The sequence below is a fragment of the Chiloscyllium plagiosum genome, unplaced genomic scaffold (genome assembly GCF_037043375.1).
Source record: "Chiloscyllium plagiosum isolate Xiang-an unplaced genomic scaffold, Cpla_swu_hap1 HiC_scaffold_27, whole genome shotgun sequence".
In the NCBI taxonomy this organism is placed as follows: domain Eukaryota; kingdom Metazoa; phylum Chordata; class Chondrichthyes; order Orectolobiformes; family Hemiscylliidae; genus Chiloscyllium; species Chiloscyllium plagiosum.
The window spans coordinates 59,862,795-59,879,772 of NW_028270165.1; the positions used below are offsets into that span (position 1 = coordinate 59,862,795).

Consider the following 16,978-nt stretch of genomic DNA (forward strand, 5'->3'; position numbering starts at 1 on the left):
CGACCGCAAGACCATTGGAGCAGAAGTTAGGATATTTTGACCCATCGAATCTGCTCCACCATTTATTAGAGACAAAATAAAAAACTGCAGATGCTGTAATCTAAAATAGACAAACAGGAGGCTGGGCACAATAAGGCAGGCAGCACCAGCAGGTGGAGAAGTCAGCATTTCAGGTATTATCCCTCAGGACTGAAGAAGGGTTCTACCCGAAACGTTGACATCTCCATCAGAAATGATTTATCAGTATGTTGTTAGAACTAGAGGGCATATGTTTAGAGTGAGAGGGGAAGGATTTAAAAGGGACCGAAAGGAAAAACTTTTCATGCAGAGTGTGGTGCGTGCATGGAATAAGCTGCCAGAGGAAGTGGAGGAGACTGGTAGAATTACAGAATTTAAAAGACATTTGGTTGGGGACATGAATAGAAAGGGTTAGAGGGATTTGGGCCAAGTGCTGGCAAATGGGACTAGATTAATTAAGAATATCTGGTCCGCGTGGACGAGTTGGACTGAAGGATCTGTTTCCGTGCTGTACCTCTCTATGACTACCGGTCCTGATGTAAGTTTCGAATTTAGTAACTTTGAATAATTCAATCTTGTTGAATTCACCTCCTGGAAGGTTTCAAATGAAACCCTCCAAGCGATATGATTTCACTACGCCGAGTTGGATAAAGTATCCCATCAAGTTCACATGAATGCGCAGTTGAAGAAGTTGAAGTCAGAAGTCACACAACGCCAGTTTACAGTCCAACAGGTTTATTTGAAATCCCAAGCTTTGGGAGCATTGCTCCTTCATCAGTGCTGCTCCTTCATCACTTCACCTGATGAAGGAACAGTGCTTCGAAAGCTCATGAGTTCAAATCAATCTATTGGGATTCTCACCTGGTGTTGTGTGACTTCTGACCTGTCCACCCCCAGCACCTCCACATCAGAGTTGACGAATGAGATCAGACTTTATTCAGCATGATTTAGTGAGATATTCATCTGGATGTCCTTATGCCTCAAACATCGATTCTCCTGCGCCTCGGGTGCTGCCTGACCTGCTGTGCTTTTCCAGCACCACACTCTCAACTCTGATCTCCAGCATTTGCAGTCCTCACTTTATCCTGGTTCATGTGGAAACTCAACACTGTCAGAGTTACAAAGAGATTCCAGTCATAGAGTACTATAGCACAGAGACAGGCCCTTCAGCCCAAACTGGTCCATGCTGACCAAAATGTTTGTCAACACTAACCTCATTTCCCTGCACTTGGCCCATATCTTTCTAAAGCTTTCCTACCCATGTATTTTTGAAACGCCTTTTCAATGTTGTTAATGTACCTGCTTCAACCACTTCCACTGGCAGCTGTTTCCCCAGGCGAACTACACTCTGTAAATATTTTGCCCCACATCTTTTCTTCCATCTTTCTCCTCTCACCATAAAACGCGTCCTTGCTCTTGAAATCCTTCCTCAAGGGAAGAGACAGCTACCATTAACCCAAATCTACCCCTCATGGTTTGAAAATATTGCCTCTCAACTTCCTCTGCTCCAGTGGAAAAACATCCCAGCCTATCCAGCCTAAATTCTAATTTGATAATAATGGCAGTGATGATTTTGGCTGTGTGTGTGTCAAGGATCTCTCCTTTCTAAGCCAATGCTGTGCCTCTTAAGTTCACCTGATCTTAAAACGAATGGCACCCCATTCATTTAAAATGTCCATGTTTTCTGTGTAAAGTCGGTCCTGGTCGGCAAATAGGCAGTGGTGTCTTATATTCCCGTAGACTTCTTTTGACCGGGTTCATATGCTCTGTTTTGAGATGTATGAGTAAATCTTCAGAACAAAAGATTAATGCAGCCTTTATTCATGTCTCATTATTAAAAACACTTTCTCCATTTACAGATGTGATTGAGAAGCTTCTCCCAATGAATCTTTGACTGATAACAGCATTTGTCAGGCTTTTGAAAGTCACTGCAGCTCTGTCATAGCACAGGGGAGGGCTCTTTCAGACACAACGCGTCATGTAGAAAATTCTCCCACATTAGTCGAGCAAAGTAGACGTCTTTTTCAGACATTATGAAACTTGAAAGGGTTCAGAAAAGGTTTGGAAGGTTGTTGCCAGGGTTGCAAGGTTTGAGCTACAGGGAGAGGCTGAATACGCTGGTACTATTTTCCCTGAAGCTTTAGAGTCAGCCAGAGACATCTGTTGAATCAGAAAACATGTCTTTCTGCAGCAGCTTTAGACAGACTGCTTGCCAAAACCAAAACCAGGGGAAAAGAATGGGACAACTGCCCTTTCATTGTAGAAGCGTTTTAGAAAAATAAAATGTCAAACCCTTTTCCCGGATTGTTGCCTTAGCCAGTATCTGTTAACCATTAGTGAAAACCTTAATCCTAGATGAATGGGAAGCCTTTTACAACCCCTCCTGAAAATAAACCAACAACGTAATCTTCTTAAAGGAGGAACATGATCACAACAAAAAGCACTTGAACTGAAACATTTGTAACAAAAGGCTGTACAGTTAGCAGGACAAGAAAACAGGTTTTCAATTTCACCAATCAATTTAAATCAGCCCCATTGGCTACCAAAAATTTATTAAATTTAAATCCTAAAGTTTTGACAACAGGACCAATCCTATCATAAAGAATTGGCGGTCTCAGTCATCTGTGTATTAGATAAAGCATCATTTAGAAAAACAGAGAAGGACATTCCTGACGGAGGAATCGGAGGAGGCATCCCCGACAGAAAATGGCGCAGAATATTCCGGAAGACACATAACCTGGTTGTAATCTGAGAGATTAAATTCTATTTTGTGTCATCTGAGTGGGACATGTATTGATTGGAAAAGCATACCAGAAGAATCTTGATTTATTCCAGAATACTCAGTAGTTAGGAAGGATTTCTTCAGTTTGTTAGTAGTTTTGTTCATTTGTTCACCGTGAGAGTTGGTTAAATAAATTGCTGATTGTCGGTTGTAAAGTGTCAGGGATTTACTTTTAACACTACAGCAGGTTACACCACTTATCACACTGACTTTACAGATTAAAGGGCAACGTGCCACTCTTTGGACGTTTCAGTTTGAGATCTTGGTGAGGGGGAGGGGGGGGGGGGGTTCAGCCTTCGCTTTGTAACAGTATTGATAACATTCTCTTGAATGCAATGGAGTCAATATTAATCCAAGCCTCTTGTTGTGGTTGTGGGTGAATCACCTTAATTTGGCTCCTGACTCAGAAACCGCACAGACAATCAACTGCTGAAATAATGATTTGCACTTTATTGCACGTCGCAACCACAAATAAAACCTCTCAAGTTCATTCAGCTTCACTCCCCAAACTTGGCTATCACCCAGTTGATGTCTGAAGTTAACTGGTTTTCCACCGACGGTGCCCATCTCTGGAAGTTCCAGGGGTTTGATGCAGTATTATTCTTCTGAGTACTGCTGCGGCTGCATCATTCTGGAGTTGAAGTTTGGTGGCGTTTCCTCAATTTCCAATCTGTGGTGTGACTTTTGTTTTTAAGACTCTAACATCACCTCACATTGCTGGAGACCTCAGGTCTGCAGCTTACCTTCTTATCCTTGAGGGTTAGCTGTCTGTTTGAAACAGCCTGCCATGCAATTAACCCCTCTATGTCAGGGCTTTCCTTCTGCAGGCAGAATTAATTGTTCTTTTGTCACACCATTATTAAACAACATTATCTTGCCTGTCCCAAGAAACAACTTATTGTGTTGCCTCCTTCTTCCCATGGATGTTCATTAGCAGAAATTAAGCCATTTATCGTATTGAATCTGCTCTGCCATTCAGTCATGGTTGATATTTTTCTTAACCCCATTCTCCCTGTAACCTTTGAGCCCCTTGATACTCAAGAATGAGTGAATGGTGGAGCAGACTCAATGGGCTGAATGGCCTAATTTCACTTCCTGTGGTGTCACAGTTTCTCGTCGGCCCTTTCGTTTCTTGGTCCAGAAAGAGTTATTGTTGGCTCGTGAAGTTTGGGAAGCTCTGGAGTTTACAGGTGCACACCACTCTCCTCTCTGCCTCCTCCCAGAATAACGATTCCTCCTGAGATACTGGCAGTTCTTGAGATCCCTGGATATCCAAGAATACAAATCAGTGTGTCTGGAAGTCTCTGCTGCTACCCTGGAACAGAAGGATTATGGGGAGAAAATTCAGAAATCCGAAGAGCAAAGAGACTTGGGACTTCTAGCCCAGGATTTTCTCAAGGTAAACTTACAGGCTGAGTCAGTAGTGAGGAAGGCAAATGCAACAATGGCATTTATTTTGACAGGACTTGAATATAAAAGCAGGGATGTACTTCTGAGGATCTTTCAGGTTCCAGTCAGGCCACAATTGGAGTCCTGTACACAGTTTTGGTCTCCATATCTCAGGAAGGATGTACTGGCCCTGGAACATGTTCAGAGGAGGTTGATGAGAAAGGTCCCAGGATTGAAAAGCTTAACATATGAAGAACATTTGAGGACTCTGGGTCTCTACTCAATGGAGTTTAGAAGATGACAAGGGAACTAATTGAAACCTACAGCATACTGAACAGCTTAGACAGAGTGGATGTTGGGAAAATGTTTCCATAGGTAGGAGAAACGAGGACCCGAGGGCTCAGCCTTCAAGTAAAGGGAAGACCTATTGGAACGGAGATAAGGAAAACTTCTTCAGACAGACAGTGGTGTATCTATGGAATTCACTGCCCCAGAAGGCTGTGAAGGCCAGATCGTTGAATACATTTAAGCTGGGGATAACTAGTTTCTTGAGGATCAAGAGGATCAAAGGTTATGGGGAGAATGGGGTTGAGAAACTTATCAGCCATGATTGAATGGTGGAGCAGACTCAATGGGCTGAATGGCATAATTTCTGCTCCTATAATCTTATCATATGCTGATGTGTGGAGGGGTGAGAATGGGGGAAAAGAGATAAAGAGGGGAACACAATTAAAGTGAAGCTGGGTACAGATACATAGGAAATACAATAATTGAACGATAAATTTCAGACCACATAGAAGCACTCGCATACAGAGGGATCTGGCCATATAGATCTCCAAAATTGGCAATACAGGCGGGTAACGTGATCAAGAAGGCACACAGCACGTTTGCCTTGAGTCTAAGAGTTGACGAGTTATGTTACAGCTATTTATTCCGGCCACATTCAGAATATTGCGTGCAGTTCTGGTCCCTACACTCCCAGAAGGACATGGATGCTCTGCGAGAGGGTATAGAGAAGGTTCACTAGGACACTGCCTGGTCTGGAGGTCTCATTATGAGCAGAGAATGGGATAAACCTGGATTATTTTCACTGTGAAGATGGGGCAGAGAGATAACCTCAACAAAATGATGAGACACACAGATTGACTGGACGGGGGTGGCATGGTGGCTCAATCATTAGCACTGATGCCTCACAGCACCAGGGAAACTGGTTCGATTTCAGTCCCAGGTCACTGTCTGTGTGGAGTTTGCACATTCTCCCTGTGTCGATATGGGTTTCCTCCGGATTCCTCTCACAATCCAAATGTGTGGATTCGGGTGGAGTGGCTATGCTAAATTACCCCAATGCCCAGGGATTGGCAGGTTAAGTTGGATTGTCCGTGCTTAAATTGCCCCACAGTGTTCAGGAATGTGAATGTTAGGTACATTAGTCAGGGGTAAATGTCGAGTAATAGGGGTAGGGAAATGGGTCTGTGTGGATTATTCTTTGGATGTTTGGGGTTGGGCCAGATAGTCTGTTAGATAGTCAGAGGCTTCCCCCACCCCACCCCCAGGGTGGAAAAGTCAACTACAAGAGGGCACAAGTTCAAGGCGAGAGGGGGACAGTCAGGGGGAGAATTGAAAGGGAAGATTTTTCACACAGTTGGATGGTTGATGCCTGGAATGCACTGCCAGTGGACGAAGTGGAAAGAGGCACCTTAGCAACACTTAAGGTGTATCTGGACAGACACATGAAGGGGAGGTGAATACAGGGACAGAAACCATGCATCGGCAATAAATAGCAGGTCGAAGTTAGGATTAAGAATTGGCACAGGCTTGGGCGGGGAGGGGGTAGGGGGTAAAGTCAACTTTCCAAAAGCAGGGGATACCTGTATGGTGATGAAGGGGTGGGTGGAGGCTCAGGTGGAGCATAAACACTGACAGAGCCCAATTGGATTGACTGTGGTGGAGACTCAATGGGACAGAGACAAATGTATCTATTTCAGATCTCCCTGCACTTCAGCCGCTTCTGTGGACTGTTTCCGTAGGGAAGGTGCAATCCCAGGCTCAGAGAGCATCAGCCCCCACTGGAAGTAAAGTGGGTGAGAGAGCGGCCATTCAGCATAAAGGAACCCCTTGCCCCTCCCACTTCACCCACTAAACAGGGTTCAAGATGAGACTCTCAGCAGCGGTAACAGCAGAGTCCAACCCGAATCCCTGCGCCATCTAACTTATGAAGTTGCTGGTGTCTCCACAAGTTGCACGACTGGGTGAAGCCCTTTCCATACACTGGACAGGTGAACGGCCGCTCCTTGGTGTGGATGCGCTGGTGTTTACGCAGGGTGGAGGAATCACAGAAGTCATTGCTCCAAACGGGACAGGTGAACGGCCTCTCCTCAGTGTGGTAGCGGAAGCTGAGCAGCAGGTGATACGACTGGGTGTAGCCCTTCCCGGACACAGAGCAGGAAAACGGTTTCTCCCCGGTGTGCATCCGCTGGTGCGGCAGTAGGTGGTGTGACTAAGTGTAGCCCTGCCCACACACGGGGCAGATGAACGGGTTCTTGTTGATGTGGACCCACTGGTGGGCCAGGAGGTGGTGTAACTGAGTGAAGCCTTTCCTGCACTGAGTGCTGGCGAACAGCCGCTGCCCGGTGTGCAAACGCCGATGAATCTCCAGTGTAGATGGCGAAGGGAAACCATTCCCACACTCCCCACATTTCCACGGTTTCTCCATGGTGCAGGTGCCCTCGTCTGTCTCAGACCATAACAATCAGTTGAAAACTCACTCACGCTTACAGCATGTGTGTGGTGTTACTGGTGAAACCTCTGATAATTGGAACACTCATTCAGTCTGTAAAGCTTGTTACAGTCCCTACTCTGGTGTGAGGGTATGCGAGACTCTGAGTTTCCAGTCATACTTACGTTTAAAACCTAACTAAGCAGACAGGCCTTTTCCCCTTTGTTTTCACGGCCATCAATATCCACGTCCTCGTGAATCAAGTGACTGTCAGACTTTGATGTGATGTTTGGTCTGAGATTTCTTACGCCAAATTCTTCTCTTGTAATATTCCAGTGAAGTGATTGCAAGGGTCATCACAGTCAGTCCATGATAGAAAATCTGAACGTAATTCTAGCTACTGTGGAACATTCTTTCCTCTCAATCCCAAAGATCTTTGTGTCGATCTATATGTAACTGTAAACCGACAGGGTTATGGGGCAGACTGCATACCTCCACGAAGAGTTCACATGGACTCAAGTTGCTGAACGGATATCTTTAGTGCAGTATTGACACTCTTACTGAAGATCTACAATATGCTGCAGTACGATATTACAAGCCCAGGAACAACTGCAAATCAGACAAGGTCTTTTCAGAAGTTGGACCCTGAACTTCTGAATCTGCTGCTGCTCTTCCTCTCTCTCTCTCTCTGAATGAAGATTGATCTTCACACAGACTGCAACTTCCTTCCTCTGTCACAATATTTGTGAACAAATCCATTTTTTTTGAAGGATGGCCTGTTTCCTGATCATCACAATTAAAAGGGTGTCTCCCCCTGATATGCAAAGTGACAGTCAGTCAGGGGAGGGCAGGGTCACGTCTTGTGTTGTGTGGAATCTGTGACAGCTGCAACAATTCATCCCAACTCCTGTACTCAGTGCTCCGACTGATGAAAACAAGCATGCCGAAAGTCTTCTTCACTGCCCTGTCTACCCATGACTCCACTTTCTAGGAGCTATGAACCTGCACCTTTACATCTCTTGGTTTGAAATACTGCATATGAAACAGATTTGGTGTTTGTTGGTATGTGTTATTATTTGGTGCTTATCTCGGCTCTAATTCGGTATTTTATACTGAATGCCATGACTGATGAAGGCCAGTGTGCCAAACGTTTCTACCTGTGACTCCACTTTCAGAGAACTGTGAACATGTACTCCAAGATCCCTCTGTTCCACTACACTCCTTAACGTCCTGCCATTCACCATGAAATTCCTACCTTGATTTGACTATACAAAATGTAAGACCTCACACTTATCTATATTAAACTCCATTTGCCATTAACCTTAAACCTATGCCCTCTAACTTTGGACTCCCCGAACCCCAAGGGAGAAGACCTTGCCTATTTACCCTACCCATGTCCCTCATGATTTTATAAATGTCTTTTATGTCACCCCTCAACCTCCAAAGCTCCAGAGAAAATAGCTCCAGTCTATTCAGCCTCTTCCTGTAGCTCAAACCCTCCAACCCTGGCAGCATCCTTGTAAATGTTTTCTGACCCTTTCAAGTTTCACAACACCCTTCCTGCAGCAGAAAGCACAGAATTGCATGCAGTATTGCAACAATGATGGCACCAATGTCCTCTCTGAAGAGGGTTTTAAAACAATATTTATGACTACAAGCAAATCAGGTTAGTTGGGCATGACTTTCCCATAGCAGTTGGTTTTGGTTGTCCTTCATTAACCTATGCTTTATAATATATAAGAAAATATTTTGAGGGATGGGATTGTTGCTAGCACGTCCAACATTTGCTCCCCATCCCTCATGGCCTTTGGACTGAGCAATTGGCTACATGCTAGAAGGCAGTTGAGAGTCAACCACATTGTAGTAGGTCTGGAGTCACGTGATGTGAGCGTGTGCACGCGTGTGTAGGGTTGTGAGTGGTAGATTTCCCTCCCTAAAAGAACACTTTCACAACACTCTATAATGATTGGACAAAAATAACAGTTCTGGTAGCATCTATGAGGAGACGACAGTGTTACTGTTTTGAGTCCGGTGGCCCTTCAAAATTAGGCTGGATTCAAAACATTAACTGTTTTCTTTCCACAGATGCTGCCAGACCTGCTGCATTTCCCCAGCAATTGTGCCTTTTGTTGCTGATCTCCAACATCTGCAATTCATTGTCTTAGCCAATAATGGTTTCCTGGTTGCCAGTACAGAGACAAACTCTCACTTCCAGATCTTTTTATTCGTTGAAAATAAAGTCCACTAGCATCCATGATGGGATTTTAATTTTTGTTCTCAGAAGACCGAGATCTCTGGGCTACTTAACCAGTATCACGAGATCACAATCTTCCCTTCATTGACAGTGACATTGACAATCTTGTCCTGAATATTTTTCTTTATTCATTCATGGAACGTGACACTTGGTCTCCCAAAAAATAACCAAGTGCCAATTCAGAGGGCAGTTAAGAGTCAACCACATGACTTTCGATTAAGGGTGACACATTCACCAAACTGGGACAGGACTGAAGATTTCCTTCCTTAAAAAAAAGGTTATTAGTGAACAAGATAGGTACTTATGACAATTGATAAGATCACCAAAGCAGCGATAAGTTTATATTCCAGATACATAAATTGATTTCAAATTGCATCGGGGCCATAGCAGCATCAATTTGAAACTCCAGATGTTAAATCCAGGAACAATTCCCAAATGCCACCAACTCCCTACAATCTCTAGGCTTCCCAACACTGACTGGTCTGTAATTGCCAGTTGCATGCTTTTCCTCCTTACTATTTACTATTCAATTCAGCCCATTGAGTTGACTCTGCCATTTATTCAGATCACGATAATTCTGGGAAACATTTACTCCATTTTGCTGCCATTTCCCCATAATCCTCAATTCCCTTACTGGTTAAAAAAAATCTATCTCAGCCTTGAATGCACGTAACAACCCAGGCCCAGACTCACCCACTTTTCCACGTCTAGCCTGTCAAGTCGCCTCAGAATCTTGTACGTGACAATAAGGTTACCTCTAATTCTTCGAAATTCTAATAAGCACAGGCCCAACCTATTCAGTTCTCCTCATAAGACATTCTTTCCATCCCTGGTATCATCATGGTCAACCTTCTCTGGACTGCCTCCAATGCCAATATATCTTTCCTCAGGTAAAAGGCCCTAAACTATTCACAGTATTCAGTTGTGGCCTGACTAATGCCTTACATAGATTCACTATAACCTCCCTACATTTCTACTCTATTGAAAAGGCCAACCTCCAATTAGCCTCCCTATTACTCACTGAAAGTGGATGAAGAGATTCGTGGTTGTGATTCCAAATCCCTCTATCTAATGTCATCCTCACCACCTGCTTTCACATCAACTGTGTCTTCTGCAAATTTAGCAATAGTACCTTCACTTTACTTATCCAAGTAATTCGTATATATATTGTAAATAATGTTGGCCCCAGTGCTGATTCCTGTGGTACACCACTAGTTACAAGTTGTCATCCTGAACATGTCCCTTACCACAACTGTGGTAGTTAGCCAATCCTCTATCCATGCTAACATACAGCCTCCCAACACTGTGGGCTCTTTGCTTACTATTTCATGAGATGTGAATATCATTGGCTGTGCCAACAACTCTTCCCAAACTGACTTTGAAAAGGTGGTGCCGAACTGCCTCTTAAATTGCTTCACAAATATGATGTGGTCTGCAACAATGTTCAGGAGTGATTTCCAGCATTTTGGTCAATAACAAAGAAACAATGCGATATATCTTGCAGTCGGAATCCTGTGTTCACACTTGTCTGTTCTTGGTGGTTGAGGTCATGACTTGGAAGGTGCTTTTGAAGAACCACCACTCATGCAATCAAGCCAGACTGATAGATTGTGGCCCGAGACTCTGCCATTTTGACTTCCCTCATCAATCTACATTCTTTCCAGCGAAGTTTCAGTCTCCACCCGCCACGCAATGCCATCTGTTACGGCTTAAAAGATAAGAATACACATGATTACCGACCGTATTTTGGGTTGTATAAATATTTGCCTGCCAGAATTATTTTCCAAAAGACTTTAATTAAACTGGGTGACTGCATGAAATGGTTTGTTGGTCAGACTATAATCATCATCATCCAAGGAGACAATGCCAGTAATACCATTGAACTCTTTTTGTTTAAAAAGCACAAGTTCTTGATTTATTTTTACAACTTACTAGCATTCACACCTGCATATTCAATGTCAAACTCAGACAACATAAATGAAATTACACCATTAATTTTGTTTTACAACAATCCAACAGATTAATTAATGATACACAGTGAATACCAAGGCTGATTAATGTGAAATGAAATTTGACTGAAAATGTAAAATCGAGATGAGAGATAACAAATGGGGGAAGGGCGGAAGGCAGGAAATGCAGCATCATAGAAGCTGCTCCTCCAGGGAGTGTATTTTATAAACTACAACTGCAAAATATAAACAAACACTCTGACATGATCCTCTGGTTTTCATGTAAACCATACCCCTTCCAGTAGGTACCATTTAAATAAGTTAATAGATACAAGCCATGAGCAAATCCAGCCTCCAGCCGGGCCCGCCGCTTCTTGGAGCTCAGAGAGGGGTTCCCACTCATTCATTCAACAGGAGGCGGCTCAATTTATTGTAATGGGCACGGAGGGTACAGTGGTCGTGTATCATGTTGAGGAGGAAGCTGTTTCCTCTCATTCAACAGAAGTGGACCTATTTACTAGAGTTTTTTGTGGTGCAGCTGTAGTCTCCCATAGAGCCCTGAGGCTCAGGTTAAAATCCCACTGCTCCAGTGTGTGTAATAACATTACTGCCCAAGCCACGTGCCAATTGGCAGAGGGATAAGAAAATTAGGGAAGTAAACACGTCAACCTGTTCAATGCTATCTCCAATCATTTCACTTCCTGTCCAATTCGTACTACAGGGAGCCCAGCCTCGTTTCACGGAGGTTCTTTTTGAGAAGTTTAATCGGGTATTTTTGCACAAGTCAAGTTAAGAAAGCCGGGATCTCTCGCAAGACTGCGCGGGAGACAACAATTGTAATTCGAGGCGGGGTGTCTGAATTATGAATTCACTAATAGCCTCATCTAAGCGATGGTGCAGCCCTCGCCAGCCTCTGTCTCTGTGGCGCAATTGGTCAGCGCGTTCGGCTGTTAACCGAAAGGTTGGTGGTTCGAGCCCACCCAGGGGCGTTGTGTTCGCTGTTCTTCACTGGCTTCGAAGCTGAGCGCTTTTAATGGGGTCAGGAAAATGTTCCCCAAACGGAAATCCTCTCCACAAAGGGGTTTCTGAATTGAATTAATGTCTCACGGAAGGGACTGCGGATGCTGAGAAGCCGAGACAAAAAGAGAAACTCGGCAGGTTTGACAGTACCTGTCGGAGAAAACAGAATTTTGAAATGTTGTCTCTGATTCTCTTCCCACAGATGTTGCCTGACCTGCTGAGTTCCTCCTGCAATTTCTCGTGTTGTTTTTAACGGAAAGTACATTTCACCTTTTGGGATGAAACACCTAGACTCGCCATGTGCAGATATTTATTCCTTTCGAATCACTGTGAAGTGATTGGATTCAAACAAACTCTGCGATGATTCACTCTTTCTCAGCTCCACAGGCAGACAGACCTGGGAAGTGAAGTTGTCAGTGTGGTTCTGTATTCGTGGGCCGAGTGGTTCATGCGATGGACTTGAAATCCATTGCGGTTTCCCCACGCAGGTGTGAGCCCTGCCGACTACAAAATGAGAAATGTCGTCGAAAAGAAAGGGAGCTTGCTCCCCGGCTTCTTCTTTAAGATTCAAATCAGTGGAGGGGGAAAAGTATTTCACTCACATTGGGACTGGTGGGTATCTGCAACCCACTGCCTGTTCGGGTGGAACAAGCAGATACCCGCAGAGCTTCTTTTGAGGCGATGAGCCAAGTGTTTGGAAATGAGATTAGAACAGTGAGGGGCTTGAAATCTGAATCGAAATGAAGCAGGCACCTGAGGACAAGGGTATTTCCTTTGCCAGTGAAAGATACTGCTTCACAAAGTTGGGCCTGTGGAAGGGAATCAGTGACGGTGATTATCTTTGGTTGTTCACCTTGTGAAGGTTCCCATTGCTGCGCATGTCCGTGTTAACGTCAGAACTCTGCAGCATGGTGGCGTCAGGTACGCACAGGGCCGGGGCGCAATGGATGACGCATCTGACTCCACCGACCTGTTTGAAGTGCAGCTCACAGTTTCTTCACACACCCCAATTAATCTTTCTCATTGTCCTGAAGCCGGCATACGGTTTGAATTCCCGATCTGCGGGAATGAGAATCCTTTCACTGTCTCGCGTCAGTAAATGTCCCTGAGAACATCGGAGTCACGTCACAGCGCTGTCAGATGAGGGGAAGCTGAAATAGCCCCACACGCTGCTCACGGGCACACTTTCCTTTCCCCAACTCACCGCCTCAACCACTGCGGCTCCTGGGAGTGGAAAGGAAACAATCACCAAAACCCAGTCTTAGCTTTGTGTATCTTCAGAAAATAAGCAAAGGTTCATCCCTTCGGATTTTCTATCCTGGGATGACAGGGATGGGTTTTGTCACTCTTTTGTAGGACATTGCAAGTGGATGTTTTGCAGAAAAGCACCACAATGCCATCTGATTAATCAGGACCTGGATGTTTTCGGTCTTTGAATGTAAGTGTTGTGCTCCAGAACTTTGTTGTTCACAGTTTATAATACTTATCTTCCCAGTCCCCTGTATCACTTATCGAAAATGTTTAATTTGCATCTTGTAATCCTTTCACTGTCTGCTAATGAGGATAGCGTTTCCGTGTTTTACCTAAATTATCTTGACCTTGCATACCTCAAGCCACAAGCTAATTTCACGAGAATACTTTTCCAGTTCAAAAGCCAACTGTTAATGATGGCTCTGTTTCTTGTCACGTATCCAATTTCAGATCGATGTTGTTAATGTCCCTTTTATTCCTTCAGATCCAGGTTTCGCTCACAGGGCTAGAACAGAACTGTCACCAAATACATTTACCAATCTACGTTCATCCTATCGATTGTATTTGCATCATCAACACTTCTCATCAAAATAACTCGAGAGACTTTCACCACAATTTTCTGTGAACAGTTCCACATTAGCTTTGCTGAATGATTCCCAAATTTCTTGAAGTGGCTCCTTATTTTCGGCCCTGATTATTAATCTCTCTATGCATGGGAATGGATCCTTCCCACCCGTTCTATCACTCATCAATGTGTGTAGTTCAGATCGATCTCCCATCAGCCTCCTCTGTCCTGATCAAATCCAGGGGAACAGGATACGTTGGGACTATGGCGCGGACAGGAAAAGCCCAATACTCACCTTTCCTGTTAGAACCATTCCATGAGAAATTTTAGACCACAACTTTGGGCGTGTAGTTGTCGCCGAACACTTAAGGTGCTGGCGTAGAGATCCTTTGGGGCTCCCCCGCTCCGGGTGGTAACCTGCTGACTATGCTTTCTTCACTGGCGATTTTAAATGACTTCCTGTTGGCTGCATTATCGCTCAAACTTCACAAAACCCGTCTCGATAAAATCCAGTTTTCTCATGTCTGGGAATTGATTGCCATGCAGGAAAATCGGGTTGTGAACAAACAACGTACCAGCCTCACAACGTCAGCTCTGTTTACCTTTCCACAGATGCTGCGCGCCCTGTTGGCTTTCTGCAGTATTCTCTATGTTTATTAGGCACAAGTGCTGCTTTTCATTCAAGAACTTCAATCCCTGTCCTCTGGTAACTGACTCTGGTCAGTGGCAATTGATTCTTCTGATCATTAATCTGCCCATTCCCACCGCTTCTTCTCCCATCATGATCAACAGCTCCAGGAAATCTCCAGTTAACCTTCTTTGCTCCAAAGCGAACATTCCCAACCTTGGGAATGTCTCTCCAAAATGGAAATTCCTCATCCCTGGAAATGAATCATGGCGTACAATTGGGAAGATGTTTTGGAAAAATATTGTCAGTTACGAAATGGAAAAATGTTCATGAAGCAAAACAGAAATCCCAGTCTCCAGCTTTGTGAACCTTGAGAAACTCTTTGGGAAGCGGATTTCGAGGAGAATGAAAGATGAACTGTCCGACTGAGTAGAGACAGTCCAGACACCGTCCCCTTGTTGAAGATTGCGGGAGATTGACTCTGATGTTCTCGGGACATGAACTGATCTGAGACATTGAAAGAATTGTCGTTCCTGCACATCAGGAATTCAAACCCCTTCTCGCCTCCGAGCCAATGAGAGAACTCGGGAACAGGCAAAACACGGAAAGGCTCGAAGGGTGACGGCCCGGAGTAAGAAAGCTAGTTCCTCCTGACATGGATGTGTCTCCAGCCTGTCCCCGGTGTCTCCACAATGAATGTCCCAGGCTTTATTATGGAAAAGTAAAACTGATAGACGACAACTGGAAATCGAGGCCGGGAGGCTGAATTATGAATTCACTAATAGCCTCCCCTAAGCGATGGCGCAGCCCACGTCATCGCCTGTCTCTGTGGCGCAATTGGTCAGCGCGTTCGGCTGTTAATCGAAAAGTTGGTGGATCGAGCCCACCCAGAGGCGATGAGCTTCTGGTTGCCTGTCACTTTAACACGCCACCCTGTTCCCTGGCCCACATCTCTGTCTCAGACATGCAGCAGTGTTCCAACAAAGCTCCGCTCCAGTTGGAAGACCAGCGGCTCATTTTCCGTTTGGAATCCTCCAGTCTTCAAGGTCGAGTTCAATATTATTTGGACCCGAACACCCCCATGCCCTTGATCCCTACCACACCCACACGAGGCCGTGTTATCACATCGTCTGCTGTTACACACGACTTATTGTTAGCCAGGAATAGTCTCCATGAACAGTTCGTCACCCTCCGACACAGATCGTTATTCTCTCCTTTGTCCCTCCAATGTTCTCCCTCTGAACTCGTGGCAAAGAGAGCAATGTGGATTAATATCCCTGAGCCAGCTCTTTGTCCCATCTCCAGGAACCAGGTTCTCTCCACTGGCGGATAATTAAACCACTTTGTTGTTGCGTTGACGTGAGGAGATTATATAAATATAAACTTTTCTAAATCCCCACCTTCCGTTGATTGAACTGTGAGTTCACTCTGAATCACAACACGTGTCACAGCGCAATTTGAGGCCCACATTAGCTCTGCTGGTTCTACACAGCAAGTAAATGAGAGTCTCTATTCGTATCATTCTCTTGCCTTCGCCCTGTAAATCTCCACATTGTTACTTTGGACATGACCACCGAATTCCCTTTTTTGTTCTTGAATCTGCCTCCTTGTCACGGTCATACAGGGACAAGAAAGTGTTCTTCCTAATGTCACTTTTACTTTTTTTTCCAAATGCCTTGAAATCTCTGCCAATTTTTGGGAAATTGAAAGGATTCTCATTCCTGCACATGAGGCTGAATTGATTTAATTTCTAACGTAAAGGACTGCGGATGCTGAGAATCAGAGACACAAAGAGGAGCTGCTGGAGAAACTCAGCCGGTTTGGCAGTACCTGTGGGAGAAAACAGAGTTCTGAAATATTGTCTCTGATTCTCTTTCCACCGATGGTGCCTGACCTGCTGAGTTGCTCCTGCAATTTCTGTTTTTGCTTTTAACTGAAAGTTTATTTCATCTTTCGTGATGAAACAACCAGACTCGCCATGTGCAGATATGTAACCCTTTCGAAACCTGTGAAGTGATTGTATTCAAACAAACCCAGCAATAACTCACTATTTCTCAACTCCACAGGCAGAGAGACCTGGGAAATGAAGCTGTCAGTGTGGTTCTTTATTCCTGGGTCGAGTGGTTAATACGATGGATTTGAGATCGATTGCGGTTTCCCCACGCAGGTGTGAACCTTGCCGACTATAGTTGAGAAATGTCGTCAAAAAGAAAGGAAGACTGTTCCCCGGTTTCTTCTTTAAGATTCACATCATTGGAGCGGTTGGAAATCTGCAACCCATTGCCTGTCAGGGTGGAACAAGCAGATACGCACAGAGCTACTTTTGAGGCTATGAGCCAAGTGTTTGGAAATGAGACGAGAACAGTGAGGGGCGTGAAGTCGTGATCGAAATGAAGCAGGCAGCTG

General features: G+C 44.6%; 1 non-coding gene across 1 annotated transcript; it reads left to right on the top strand.

Annotated features, from left to right (window-relative positions):
• Positions 1-12,023: 12,023 nt before the first annotated feature.
• trnan-guu (transfer RNA asparagine (anticodon GUU)) lies at positions 12,024-12,097 on the top strand. Its single transcript has one exon. It is a non-coding gene; the product is annotated as a tRNA-Asn (tRNA).
• Positions 12,098-16,978: the final 4,881 nt, after the last annotated feature.